General features: G+C 43.8%; 2 protein-coding genes across 2 annotated transcripts in view; both read right to left on the minus strand.

The window, feature by feature from the left end:
• The window catches only part of HOXC10 (homeobox C10), a 211,437-nt gene that overhangs the window by 131,828 nt on the left and 64,993 nt on the right, over positions 1-14,616 (minus strand). The gene's annotated exons all lie outside the window — the stretch shown is intronic.
• Positions 1-14,616, minus strand: part of HOXC4 (homeobox C4) — a 58,301-nt gene that overhangs the window by 19,740 nt on the left and 23,945 nt on the right. The gene's annotated exons all lie outside the window — the stretch shown is intronic.

Genomic DNA, 14,616 nt, shown 5'->3' on the forward strand with positions numbered 1-14,616 from the left:
CTGACGGGCTTAGATGGGCTGGCAGTCCCATCTAAAACCCTTTTAAAATCCTTTTAAAATGGCAATTTTGGCACCCCAGTGGCTGGAGATATTGCCCAGCAGTGGGGCCCAAGATGGCTTGGCTGGAAATTCACTTCGATGAGATTTCACTGCTTGAGAAGAGAGGGTCTCCTTGCACCCCAAAGAGTTTTGAAAGGCACCACGGAGAAAGAAAGCAAGGCAGGTGACATAAGGGCTGTCCTTTGGAAATTTCAGCTTTCTTGCCAGCACTCCACAAGGGTACCTTGGCAGATTGTCTTATTTTCTTTTATTGTTCTGATCAAAATGGTCAGAGATCTAGAAACCAAAGCCCTATGAGGAGCCTGGTACATATCTGTAGCCTGGAGAAGAGAAGTTGAGAAGGGACATAAGTCATGTTTAAATGTTGCAGTGGTTCTCAACCTGTGGGTCTCCAGATGTTTTGGCCTTCAACTCCCAGAAACCCTAACAGCTCGTAAACTGGCTGGGATTTCTGAGAGTTGTAGGCCAAAACACGTGGTGACCCACAAGTTGAGAACCACTATCCTGTTGAAAAAGGAGCAAGTTCGTTTTCTGCTGCTCTAGAGACATGGGATAATGGATTCAAGGAGAAGGTAAAGAAATTCGACCTAAATACTAGGAAGACTGTAGTGTTCAACACTAGATGATGTTACCTCGGAGGGTGGTGGAGTTTCCTTCTATGGAGGTTTTCAAGCAGAGGCTAGATGTCCATGTGTTGGGGTGCTTTAATTGTGTATTGCAGGATGACAGAATGGTGTTGGACTGGATGGCCCTTGGGCTCTCTTCCAATTCTAAGTTTCTATGAGTCTTTTGACCAAGATATAGACATGTCCTTAATGTACCTTTATCTGTCTCACATTTCAGAAGGAAAGCTCACATGAACTTTGAGCGTTGAACTAGGGCCCCTTCCACACAGTTGTGTAAAATCCACATTGAACTGGATTATATGGCAGTGTGGACTCTGATAATCCAGTTCAAAGCAGATTTTGTAAGTTACCTGACTTGATATTCTGGTTTATATGGCTGCGTGGAAGGGCCCTAGGACTCTGGAGACCAGGGTTTGGATCTCTGTTTGGAAAAACCTTTGGGCCACGAGGTCTCACTATCTCAGCCACGTGTGCTCAGCTACTCTAATCTGGGGCTGTCTTTGTGTAAACCACCTCAATTCTTGGGTTGTTGTGGGTTTTTCGGGCTATATGGCCATGTTCTAGAAGCATTCTCTCCTGACGTTTCGCCTGCATCTGTGGCAGGCATCCTCAGAGGCTGTGAGGTCACAAAAAAACCTACAACAACCCAGTGATTCCAGCCACGAAAGCCTTCCACAACTCTATTCTTGCTCATGAGTCACCCCCAGTTAGTTACCTGCCTGAAGGCAATGGGAGAGGGAGGAAGCAACAGGCACTTTCCACACTCCCCTTTTCCTTAACAAGTCAAACCAAAACCAAATCAAGTTCTGGTGAAGATTCATAGGAGATGGTGGAATTGTCTCCATTTTCCCAAGGGCACCGAATTATATATACAGAAAAAAAAATACCTACTGCCATTGTAGAGTAACTTAATCCATTTAATCCCAGATCTCTCCAATTTCATATATCAAATGGGGGAAGTGATTTGTGCCTCCCCCTCCCTCCTTTTACTGATTTTGATTTTATGAAGCCAATCACGCACACACACACACAACACATATATCTTCCTCGTGCATACACACAAATAAAGGGTTTTGGGGAAAATAACCATGAAATACCAATATTTTCAGCAAAGTACTGATGGTGCACAAGATTCATAATTAAGGATTCGTGGAGCTGCCTAATAAAAAAGATATTGTTCATATAATAATAAAAATAATATTCCCACCAAGACATAATTGTATGGCAAGATAAAACGTACAGCTCCAACTAATGAAGTTTGACTGAATTATTTCGGGTCGTGATGGTGATTGGTGGCTCGGTCTGTGTGTGGAAAATATGGCGGACTGCCTCTTTCAGTCACAACATGTCTTCTTCTGTTTGGCTTTGAGGCACATATATCACTTCTTATGTGTGAGCTCCTCTTTTTGAGTGGAAGGCAAGGAGCATGTGATCCGATTCCAGGCATGCTTCTCATCACTCTGGAAATAGTTTTGATTTCATGGAAGGGTACAAATCTTTGAGCTACCTTTCCATCTTTCAGTAATAGAAAGACCTCTGTGTCGATGCAGGCTCGCATTTTGAAGTATCAGCCACTCCGAAATATCCATTATGAGGAACGAAAACAAAACCAGGAAAGAATCAAGAGAATTGATGGGGGTGGGGGAATGCCAGGCTTCCTGTACTCATAACTTCTCGAAATAATTTCCCACAATAGATGGACTACTTTGTGAGTACTTCTGAGGTTTGGGGCATCAAATTTCCTCCCATCTCCTCTCCCCCACCCTCCCTCTCTCTACAAGGCCCCCTACACAGTGGCTTCTACACATCCATGCCGGTTACAACATGTATTTATAAGATGGACATTGGGACCCAAACAGAAGGTTAGTGTGTACAGATAGCATTTTCCTCTCTCATATGATGTAAAAAAATGTCTTAATGGATCTCCAGCTTTCCCCTGCTGATGATCTCCAGATATTTTAGACCACCACTTCTATCCTCCCTTGGCCATGTTTACTAAGACTGAAGGGAGATGTAGTCCAAGACACCTGAACAGCATCATACTTGAAAAAGTTGGAGCAAAGCACAATCCATTGAGTCTACCCACATAAGAAGACTATGAAGGAAATGGACCAGTTCAGAAGGTCTTGGTCCTTGAGAACCTGATATTGAAAGGTATATTATCAGTGTTGGAGCTTAATTAGCAACATGAAAAGTCTTTGGATTGCAAGCCTCACAATGCCCAAGCCCTCATGACCTGTGGTCAAGATTTTTTAGGAACCGTAGCATCAAAAATTGTGTATCTGTCCATCGCCTCCATGAGTTTAACCTGTTTAAACCCTCCAAGTGAATGGTGTCTTCAACCATCTCATTTTGTGATGGCCCTGAATGAAGAGCTGGGTGCCTTGATTAGAATCTTAGCCCAGACTTTGTGTCTCTCCTAACTAAAGCCAGACTTTCTTTCCTTCTAGTATGCCAAATGAAAGCCTATTTTTCAACTTGTGGAGAAATAAATTGTGACAAAACACTGATTCTAACCCAAAACATCGCTGTCCTCTGGCAACTCAGACCTTTCTTCCATGCCTGTCTCAGAAGGAACTGTCTGCCTTTGCATCACAAGCTTTCCTTCAAGGGGCCAGCAAGAGCATCATATTTTTCTGGGGGGATGTATGCTCTCAAATGACAAAGGAATTGAGCAACCCAGGTTTTAAGATGCAAGTGTGTGTGGGAAGGAGATGAGATGTCCAACAGAGGCATCTTCTTTCTAGGTTAATTCTGACAGAAGCAAACCAGATCCTGCTTTCCTTCTGTTTCTTTGCTCAGTTTGAAGTCTGCCTCCAATGGAATACCATGTAATTCTGCAATGAACTGTTGATGTTGTTGCTCTCTTCCTGGTTATCACCCATACCAGGTTTCTGGAGCAGAGAGCTCAAAGGTACCAAAGGCAGCACACACACAAATACATCTTAGAATGTAGGTGGCTGTACACACAGATCAGGTAGCAAGTATGTTGTTGGTGATGGTCCCTGACTTATAGTGATCAAAAAGCAAAACTATAATGGAGGTTTTGTGACAAGATTTGATCAGAGGGGGCTTGCCTTTACCATCTTCTGAGGTCCCTTCTACATTGCCCCTATATCCTAGGATGTGATCCCAGATTATCTTTTTATCCCAGATTATCTGGCAGTGGAGACTCATATAATCCAGTTCAAAACAGAAAATCTGGGATCAGATCCTGAAGTACAGGGTAGTGTAGAAGAGACCTGAGAGACAGTGACTTGGTCAGATCATTCAGTGAGTTTCCATAGCTGAGTAGGAATTTGAACTCTGGTCTTCAGAATCCTAATCTTAAATCATTGTACCACATTAACTCTCACATTGGGAGGTTACCAGGTTGTGGAAAGGTAGCAGAATGCTCCACCTTACAACATTGTTCCATTCTGTATAGGTCTTTTGTCAGGTAGTGGGCACCTAGGAAAGACCTTCACCTAATGGAATCCCTCTGAAGGAACACTATCCTGAGATGGAGCCTGTGACTACATCATTATTTCCACAGCCTGGTGATTACTCAGTTTGTGGGATCACAGCTCCCATTCTTTGCCAACAGTGTGGTGGATGGTGACCGGGGATGATAGAAGCAGTCCTCTGGATGGGTACCAGTTGAACACAGGTTGGAGTGCAACAGTCCCTTTCTCTCCCTTCCTTGCCGTCTTTGTTCTCTTCCATCTCCACCTAGGCCTAATTATAAAACTTAATTACCACTTTTATGTCTTTGTTCTCTTCCATCTCCACCTAGGCCTAATTATAAAACTTAGTTACCACTTTTATGCCCATGATTACATCCAATGCAATCATAAGATTGGTAGTTTAGGAGAGACACTTAAAATTCTCTGCAAAGAGCTCCACCAGTGCCTCCAATCAAACCACAAGCCTCAGAATTGTGTAGGATGTAGCCCTGAGGGCGAAAGAAGTATCAAATGCTATAATTATGTAGAGTGAGTGGGAGGTTGGATTCATTCTGTCCTTTCAGTCTGGTTATGTGGTTCTTCTGTGTTATCTCTTTCAGGTGGCAAGTCTGGAATTAAAAGGAGGCTCAAGAATCAGCTTTCTGCTGACAAACCTGAGATGACATTACTTTCAGAGGGAGACATAGTTGGGAGGACTTTTTGAAGGACAACTCATTGAATCTCCCCACAATGCTGGTTAGGAGATTTTGATAGCTCTGGCTGGAGGAAAGGAAAATATAGCCAACTCCCCTACTCTGCCTAGGGTCCTGAAAGGTGTGTGGGAGAAGCCCAATATCAACAGGCAGGTTGCTGTTGAAGTTGCCTATTTGTCAGATACTTGCACATGGTTGCAAATTACTACCCCTATGCATTATCACTCAAACACCCTCAAATATGGAATACTCTTACAAAGTGTACACAGAAGTTTACTCTAGGTAGGTATAACTTGCTCCTATGTAAGTGTGGAATGGATTAATCTTTCTTATTATTGGAAATATCAAGAAACAATTTCTATCTTATTGTTTCTTTATGATGATTCAAGAAGAAGCTCAACTATGGAAGAGTCTTGATAAATTTTTGATAATTTCAAGGAGCCAGGGTAGTGTAGTGACTTGAGCATTGGACTAGGACTCTGGAGATCAGGGTTTGAATTCTGCTTTAGCACGTAAACCTACTGAGTTTACATGCTAAAGCAGGACAGGGGTGTCCTGCACCCTCTCTTCAAATTAAGGTTTAATCTCTAAGTTCCTTGTTGTTGTTGTTGTTGCTGCTGCTGCTGCTGCTGCTACTGCTGTGTGCATTCAAGAGAATTCTAACTTGTGGTGACTCTAAGAAGAATCTATTACTGGGTTTTCTAGGCATAATTTGTTCAGAATGGATTTGCCTTTGCTTCCCTCTGAGAAGTCATTGTGGTTGTGATAGACATTATAAGATCTTAGGCCTGTATACCCTCCAGATGTTGAAGAGGCATAGGATGCCTTTACTTGAGGCCCCTTTAGCTTTTCCTGGCAAATGTGTATGTGTAAAATATTTACATGCCCATGTCCTAGCATTTATATCCTGTTGAGCTCTATGGTTGTTCAATATGTAAGGACATTTGCCTCTCCAGCTTACCTTGAACAGGCAAAGTTCTTTCCCCTTTCAAAGCTCTATTAGGCCTACTCTCTGCCTTCCGGCTGTAAAAAAGCACAGATGCCACACCTGTCTTGGCAAAAGGTTCCCGCTGACTTCAGCAGAAAGACCATCCCCCATAGTTACTGATAGAATAAGCAGCATCAGGTTAGATAATTTCATATGGGGTGCTCTGTGCTCTTTGAGTAGGTCTACTTGGAGTCAACATATACCCATGGTAAATTCTAAGGAAGTTGGGGGGGGGGGACTTATATGGTGAAAAACACAAGTGCATGGGGTGGGGAGGGTAACTTCTGGGGAAGTTCCCTCAGCCATCTGGGGTTCTTCTAGTTGTAGTCCCCAAACAGAAGCAGCACACACTCCAATTGGCAGTTTTGATGTTTTGTGTCTTCAAGTAGTTTTGGTTTATGGTGAACCTAAGGCAAACTTTGCAGGAGCTGTTCTTGGCAAGCCTCAGTGTTGGTTTTATTCTTCTTGTTTTGATTAGCTATTTTAAAAGAGATATCCCCAAAAACAATTGTGCATCTTTGAGGGGCTTAGTGCACTATGAATGACAGAGAAGTATCCCACACTTTTACTGCTAAACTCATAGAAGTCATTTCAGTACTGAAAGTAAGGAACACAGTCAAGCTTTTTTTCCTTCAAATTTCCAATCTTGCATGTGTACAAGCAATTGAGGAATTCTATTACTCCTGAATTCTACTACCCAGCCTATGGCCCCTTCAAAATTGCCATATGGTCCAGATTGTCAAAGAAGATCACCCACATTATCTGCTTTGAATTTGATTATATGAGTCTACACTGCCATATGATTCAGTTAAAAGCAGATAATCTGAATTTTGTATGACTGTATAGATGGGCCTATGCTGAGAAGTACACAGTAGAAACTCAGGTGTTGTGGGATAGCAGGACCTCGTGGTGAAACAACTTGACATGCTCCAGTTGCCTTGGAATACATCTCCCATCATCTCTAGTCACTATAGTGCATACTAAACTGGGGAAAGGCATCTGATCTGGAGGGCTTATCAGGAAAAGTCACTCAGTCATACTTAGACTCTTATTCTCTGAGATGAAAATTCTGAAAGCTGGTCAGAAGGAAGAGACAGACAGTTTTTAGGAAGTGAAATTGTCTCCTCAATCCCCCAACACCGATTTCTCTGAGGGTCGAATAGAGAGGGCCTAACCAGCAGCGCAACTGCCTTTCCTTCTTACAAGCTGCCTATTGGGCATCCTTCTGGAGTGAAATTTGATAGTCACACTTTTCCAAAGGAAAACGAAGGACAGTAATGGCTATGGAATCCAGCGCCGGGACCAAGGGGACATCCCTAGTTGTTTATGCAGGGCAGTGAATGGAGGGGAAAGGAGGGCAGAAAAGGGGAGGAAGGGATGTCTTTCCTCTCCTTTTCCTTTCATGTGGGTTTACACGTCTGGCAGAACCTTGCTCCATTTTGAATACATCAAAGGAAGGTGTAATCCCATTTGAAGGTTTGTTCTCCTCACAGAGACAATTCCCTAAACAAAGAGGCTGAAACCCTTCCCATGTCCTCAACTTCCTCCAGGGATTTTTGGCAAATGCTGTCCAGAGCCTCCCCCACCCTGCCTCTTGACACACACATAAAACACACACATCTTCGTCCCATTCCATTGGAAGTGTCTGCTCTCCACTTCAACTTTCGCAAGTGAATCCTCCTAGCAACACTACAAATCTTTGTAACCATAAGCATCCCCTCTTCAAAGGGTCCCCCAAAACAGGGGTCCTCCTGGTTGTTCTGGAGATGCTGACAACCCTACCAGTGTAGGATAAGACATCAGTGGAGGTTCTATAGAAACAGCAGCAGAGCGAGAAGGAATACACCTTGAGAAGGATTTTTGGGTTGTTCCGGGTTCTATTGAGGTAGAAAGCAATCAAACAAAGCCTGACCTGTAGTGTCTTTCTATGGGAAATGTTGGGGAATGTGTGCAGAGACACCACACTAGTAGTTTGAGAAACTGATTTATTTGGGTGCAAATTCATCTGAAAGAGCCAGTCTAGTGTTAGTGGTTTGAGAGTCAGACCAAGATTCTGGAAGGTTGAATCCCCCCTATACCATGGAAACCTCCCAAAACTTGGGTAAGTAATATTCTCTCAGCATTGAAGAAAGACTAAATGGATATATCTTGGGCCCATTCCACACAGCTTAATAAAACCCCACATTTCTACTTTGAACTGGAATATATGGCAGTGTAGACTCAGATAACGCTGTTAAAAGCAGATATTGTGGGATTTTCTGCCTTTATATTCTGGGTTATGTGACTGTGTGGAGGGGCCCTAGGTAAGAAAACCATGGGATAGGATTGATATAAATCAGGTGGTCTTGCCAACAAAGAACTCAAAGAATTTTCTGATAGGCTATGCTAAGGACCTCTAAGGCAGTGAATGCCTTGAGCACCAAGTTCCACAGTCGACCAATATATGATAGCTTTTATTGCGTGGGCCTCCTCACAATGCCTTCCATCTGGAAATCAATGCCCTCATTGTGAAAAAACTTGGGGATCCACATTCACCCGCCAAGACTTTACTCTCGGAAGACAATCTTGCTCGGCCTTATGTGCGGGCTCTCCTTGTCATTTGCGCGAATTGCTGCCATTAAAAGAATGTAACCGACTGGGGTAAATTGAGGGCACAGCAAGCATTTATGAGAAGATCATCACAACCCAATATGACCTGGATGGAAAATGTATCCTTGGAGCTCAGGCCCCTTCCACACAGCTTAATAAAATCCCACATTATCTGCTTTGAACTGGGATATTTGCCAGTGTGGACTCAGATAACCCAGTTCAAAGCAGATATTATGGGGTTTTTGCCTTAATATTCTGGGTTATATGGCTGTGTGGAAGGGCCCTGAGTCTGCCATATATCCCAGTTCAAAGCAGACATTGTGGGAATTTCTGCCTTGATATTCTGGGGTATATGGCTGTGTGGAAGGGCCCTGAGTCTGCCATATAGCCCAGTTCAAAGCAGATATTGTGGGATTTTCTGCCTTGATATTCTGGGTTTTATGGCTGTGTGGAAGGGCCCTGAGTCTGCCATATATTCCAGTTCAAAGCAGATATTGTGGGATATTTTGCCTTGATATTCTGGGGTATATGGCTATGTGGAAGGGCCCTGAGTCCACAGTGCCATACATTCCATTTCAAAACAGATATTGTGGGGTTTTCTGCCTTGATATTCTGGATTATATGGCTGTGTGGAAGGGCCCTCAGTGCATGATTAGATCTTGCCACTAATATCTTTCCTTTGGACGGAGCACTGTGCCAGGCGGACAGGAAAATATTTCTGACAACCTCTGAAGGCAAGGCTGAAAGTGAGACACCCTTTCTCTTTTCCAGCCACTGAAAGCGTCAGTCTCTTTAGGCCTCCCTCCTCGGCGGAATCTTATGTTGCCCCACCTGGCAGCACCAGCACAACTTGATTTTTTTAAGGAAACATCTTAAACTTCAGCGCACATTCACTTTACTCAAGCCATCTCCTTCTCAATCTCTCCCTTCCACCTTGAAAGCAGCTCAGGTCGTTGGTAAGAGTGAACAAGTCTCTCTCAAGGCGACGCCAAAGTGGAAGGCGAAACTTTGCTGTTTAGATGGAAACCTTGCCCTCCTCTTTTGTGCACAGGTACATACACAAACGCGCGCCTCCAAAAACAACCCCCCAAAAGGACAACGCACCGCCCGGCCAGGTCAAGCATCAAAGGTTTGCAGAGAGGTCGAGAGAATGGAGCGAGCTTTGCCAAACTGGTCTAATCGGCTCTGGGTCCTTATCTCATCTCTTGTTCTTCCAACCAGCCCCCGAGCAAGGACTGAGATGTGGCTTCCTGATAAGCACACTTCCCCCAAATGCAAACGCTACAAGGGGTGGGTAGGAAAAGACTTCACAACCCCACACTTTCACCCCAAAGGGATTCCCACTCGCACAACTACAAAACAGGAGACCGCGTTAGGAAAGTGGGAGGGGGGAGAGAAACGAAGGCCGGGGGAGGGAGAGAGACTGGGAAAAAATAAGAAGAGGGAAATTAACTTACTGATCTCGCCTGGGATCCATTTGAGAAGCTGTCCCTTCCCCACCAGCAGCCTGAGCCGTCGTAATCCGCACTAACTGCCTTGTCCCCCTGTCCCAGCATTAAACAGCTCCAGCAGCTGCGATGGTGGACAGTTAAGATTATATATGATGTAAATATATTGTGGGTATGTCAGCTCCCCCAAACCATAAAACTTAGTTTAATGACATCACGTGCTCACCGGGAGCCATTCACGGCTTTTGCTTGGGGCTATCCACATAAATAACCTTCAAAAGTTTTAAACTACTAAATTCACTTAGAAGCCATGGGTATTTCGGCTAATGTGCTCAAGCAACGTAAAGGCGGGGGCCTCAAAGACATCCTGGATTACGAGCATTGTTATTGTTGTTGTTGTTGTTATTCTTTTTTTTCTCTTCCCTTCCCTCCGAATTTCCCCCCTCTTTAAGCATGCATACACACACACACTTTGCCCCCTTCTCCCTTCCTTTCTTGTTTGGAGGCCTTTTAAAAGTCCCCCCTGTGTTGACACGGATGACAGTGAAAGGTAAGCGATGTTTCATTTCCTTCTGGGTTTTTTGCGAGGTTTCTTTAGGCAAAGGGGCTGAAAGGAGAAGAGGGGAGGGGGGTGGAAGAAGGAGGGAAGGAGGAAGGGGAGGAGGGGGTCCTGATAGCAAAAGTCAACGACAAGCCCAACAACCAAATATTAATCAGTCCTGAAAAATTACTTTTTGAAAAGACAGCAAAGAGGCCCAAATAGACCCACGTTGGTCGCTGGATAAACGAATGATTAATCATAAGCCTGGATAGACCTGCTGGTTCGCGTTATGGTAATAGAAAAGTTTGGGTTATTGTGCGTTTTAAAGAAGGCGTCCTTCTTTCTCCTCTTTCCACCGCTCCCCCCCCCCCCTCCCAATCACGCAAGAGTGCTTCTGATTTGGAGAACCATAACCTGTCAAGCTCGATTATTATTTTTTTGGTCGACTTCCGACTGAAGGGAAGGGGAATGCCAGGATTTAGGGAATGGGGGAAGAACAGAGTGGAGGAGATAAGGAGGAGGGGGTAAAATGCCTTTCAGACAGAGTGGAATGAAACCGATGCAAACCCAACCACCCGTGGTGGAAATCTCTTGCCCAGGTCTACCCAGGGCCCTTCCACACAGCCCTATATCCCAAAATATCAAGGCAGAAAATCCTACAAGATCTGCTTTCAACTGGGTTATCTGAGTCCACACTGCCATATATCCCAGTTCAAAGCAGATATTGTGGGGTTTTATTCCGCTGTGTGGAAAAGGCCGAGGAGAGGGGGATAAGCCTTTCAGACAGACTAGAGAAAACAATGTAAACCCACAAGGCTTGGGGGAAATCACTTGCCCAGGTCTACCCATTTTGCCTCCATGCAGAAGTAAATACCCCTCTTTCTCCGGGAGGGCAATCTTCAAAGGGTTTTAAAAGCTATTTTGGACTTTAAATGGTCCTGTTTTTGCTCTTTCCTTGTATATTTGTTCTGGGATTCTCTGCATTTTCTTCCCCTTTGACATTTTCGAGTTGAGATCAGTGTAAAATGGAATCAAAGGGCAAGTGAAGCAAGGAAGTCGCAGGCGAACATTCAGGAGGACTAAAAGGGATCAAGCGAAATAATCATACAGTCGACATCATGATGACAATTATTATTTTGATCTTCCGAAAGACTTCGGGGATATTCCTACTAATGCACCACTAAAGCACAGAAAGAGTGTTTCGGATATTTTTTTAAAGGACAAAAATTATAGCAGGTTGAGCAGTTGGGCGCTCAAAACGCTCCCAGAATAATTAGAAAGTAACTTTTGTTCCCAGATTCAGGAAATTGCTGCATTGTTTGAAAGGAGCAAAGGAAATACTGTAAAGGTTTATTGAGCTATTGAGCCCCCTCCTCGCCACTTCTCAAGCATTTGTTTGTACTGTAAATAGTTCAGAAGACACATCAGGCGTGACCTCCGGTTTGTGGGAGAGAGACAGAGAGAGGGAGGAAGAACAAGGGAGAGAGATGTTTGAGTGGGTTGTTGTAGGTTTTTTCGGGCTATATGGCCATGTTATAGAAGCATTCTCTCCTGACGTTTTGCCTGCATCTATGGCAAGCATCCTCAGAGGTTGTGAGGACGAAACTTCAGGAGAGAATGCTTCTATAACATGCCCATATAGCCCGAAAAAACCTACAACAACCCAGTGATTCCGGCCATGAAAGCCTTCGACAATACAGAGATGTTTGAGTATATATTGAAGTGAAACATAGACACATAAGAAACATATGTATACAGTACTGTGAGTTTACCGGGCTATATGACAATGTTCCAGAAGTGGTTGTAACGTCAGAAGAGAATGCTTCTGGAACATGCCCATACAACCCGGAAAACTCACAGCAACCCAGTGATTCCGGCCATGAAAGCCTTCAATAATACACACACATACACATACACACACACACACATATATATACAATCCCCAAATCATCTGAGGCTTCCATTGATTTATCCCAATCCCAATGAAACTTCTACATCATCGGATACAACACCTCCACCACAAACAACAACAACAAAACCACAGATCCTCACAGGAGAGGAAAGACTTCAGACATCCAACTCAAATACAGACAGTTCCTTCGCTCCCTCCCACTCCACCCCACCCAAAAAAAAAAAGATTTGGACGCCTTTTGTCTTTCCTAGTCCACCTTTGAGTATTCCTTGCCCAAGAAAACCCTATGAGGGAGCTGCTTGATAAACTATCCAAGTGAAAGTCTGATGCATCCCAACCTGGTGGAATTGAAGCCTACCATTTCCCCTCCAGCCCATCTTGGGTTCCCATCTATTGCCCAAGCGCTACTACTTTCAACCACATTTTCCACATTTCACCAATCGTTCAGGTCTTCTTTGCACATCTTCCACAACACAATAAAACCAAACCCTCGAGAAGTTCTCTGAGAGCAAAGAGAGAGCTGGTCCCATGGATTCGGTTCAACTAGATCTAGAAAGTGGAGCATCTGGACTCTTTAAGTTGTGGTAAACGGGGAGGAGGAAGCAAAAAAAGATCAGGGAGAGAAGCTACTGGCAATCTGGAGGATTTCTGAAGAGCTCAGGGTCGTATTTGTGAAAATACTTGGACAATTCAAGAATAGCCCCAACTGTTTGAGCTAGGTACAAGCTGAAGAAGAGAACAGGAATTCTGTAGGCATCATCTCACAATATTCCTTTCCTTCCGGACACAGCAGGAACTGGATACAACTTCAAATCCAGCCCATACCCAAGGTTTAAAATGATTTGCAGGGGAGCCTTTGCCTAAAAATTGTTGTTTGTCCCCTAGTGAATAGTGATTGCTTTCAGCTTGTGCTTCAGGGAAGAAGTTTCAGACTTATTGGTCTGCATAGGACCCTAACTTTACATCTAGGGGGCCATCCAATCCATCCAAAGCAGGATGTTTTGATTGCCACAGGAGATTTGAGGTTCCTCATCGTTGAAACCAATTGATGGATTCCAACCCTGTCATTGAAATCAATAGAACTCCGAAGTGTTTCGGTTTGGATGGATCCTGTCTCGAGTTTAGTGGAATCTTGCTCTTTTAAAAAAACCCGGAAGCACTTGGTATTTATGGAAACTGAGTGAGACCCAGAGATTCAGCAATGAAAGCCTTCCACAACATATAGTCAAAGAGAAGTTAGAGAGAAGCCAAGACTAGATAGAGAAGTCACCTTGGCAGAACTTTTTCCTCTGTCGCCCACACCCCAAACTTGGTCTTTAGCTGGTGAAGTATCTTTAGCCTTTATTCAATATGACAAAATAGATATGTTCCATGGTCTTTCACATATGATATTACAACCAATAAATATATGCAGTACAACAGAAGGGGAGAAGGAAGTGGGGACGTGACTTCAAATGGACTACATGTAAACCAGAAGTGTACAATCTGGATAAGAGTTCAGCCATTTCCCTCCAAGCTACATTAGTTACGCAACAAATAAATACACAGAAATATTTAAGTCAAGATAATTCGCACTTTTTTTCCTTTTCCTTTACTTCATTGCCCACCCATTTCACCAACAGTGTTTTAATATTTAGCACAACTTATCTCCCGGGAGAGACGAGAAAGGATAGTCCATTCACTTTTCTTTCATATGCAAATAATACAAAAATAAGTCAATGGGGAGGAGGAGTTGAATAAGAAAACGAAACACCCCCCTCCCCACACCAAGATATTAACACATTTCAGAGCAAGCATTTCTCCCCAGCGTTTCAGGTTTAGTGCAACTAGGAGCCTGCAAGATGGGAAAACTTTCAATCCCCACCAAAAAGGAAACATAGTCTCATAGCTAGAAGGTGGATCCCAGGGACCTTTTGCGGATACTAAGTCTCCCAGTTATAAATAAGTGTGTCCCCCACACTGGACTCCTGGAGGCAAAGTCTCCAGATTTTCCTTCCAAGTTCTGCCTATAGGATTGGGACCTTAGCACTTGGGAAAAGTCACAACTGAGCGAATTCCTTCCTCAACTGAGATCTTTCCTTATTATTCTCATCATCCTTCTCATATTTAAGGACTTAATCGCTAATTTCAGGGCTGGCTCTGATATTTCTTCCCAATTTGATAGTAAAGGGGTTGGAGGGAGTTGAAGAAAACTCCAGAGAACTTTATATTGAGTCCTGCTAGGAGCTAAAGACCAGGGTCTCTTTGCATACTAATCGGAGAACGCCTTTGTCTGACAGATTTGCAAGAATACGAGGTTCAGTCCAGTCTGCAA

Source organism: Anolis sagrei, chromosome 2, assembly GCF_037176765.1.
Source record: "Anolis sagrei isolate rAnoSag1 chromosome 2, rAnoSag1.mat, whole genome shotgun sequence".
NCBI lineage: Eukaryota > Metazoa > Chordata > Lepidosauria > Squamata > Dactyloidae > Anolis > Anolis sagrei.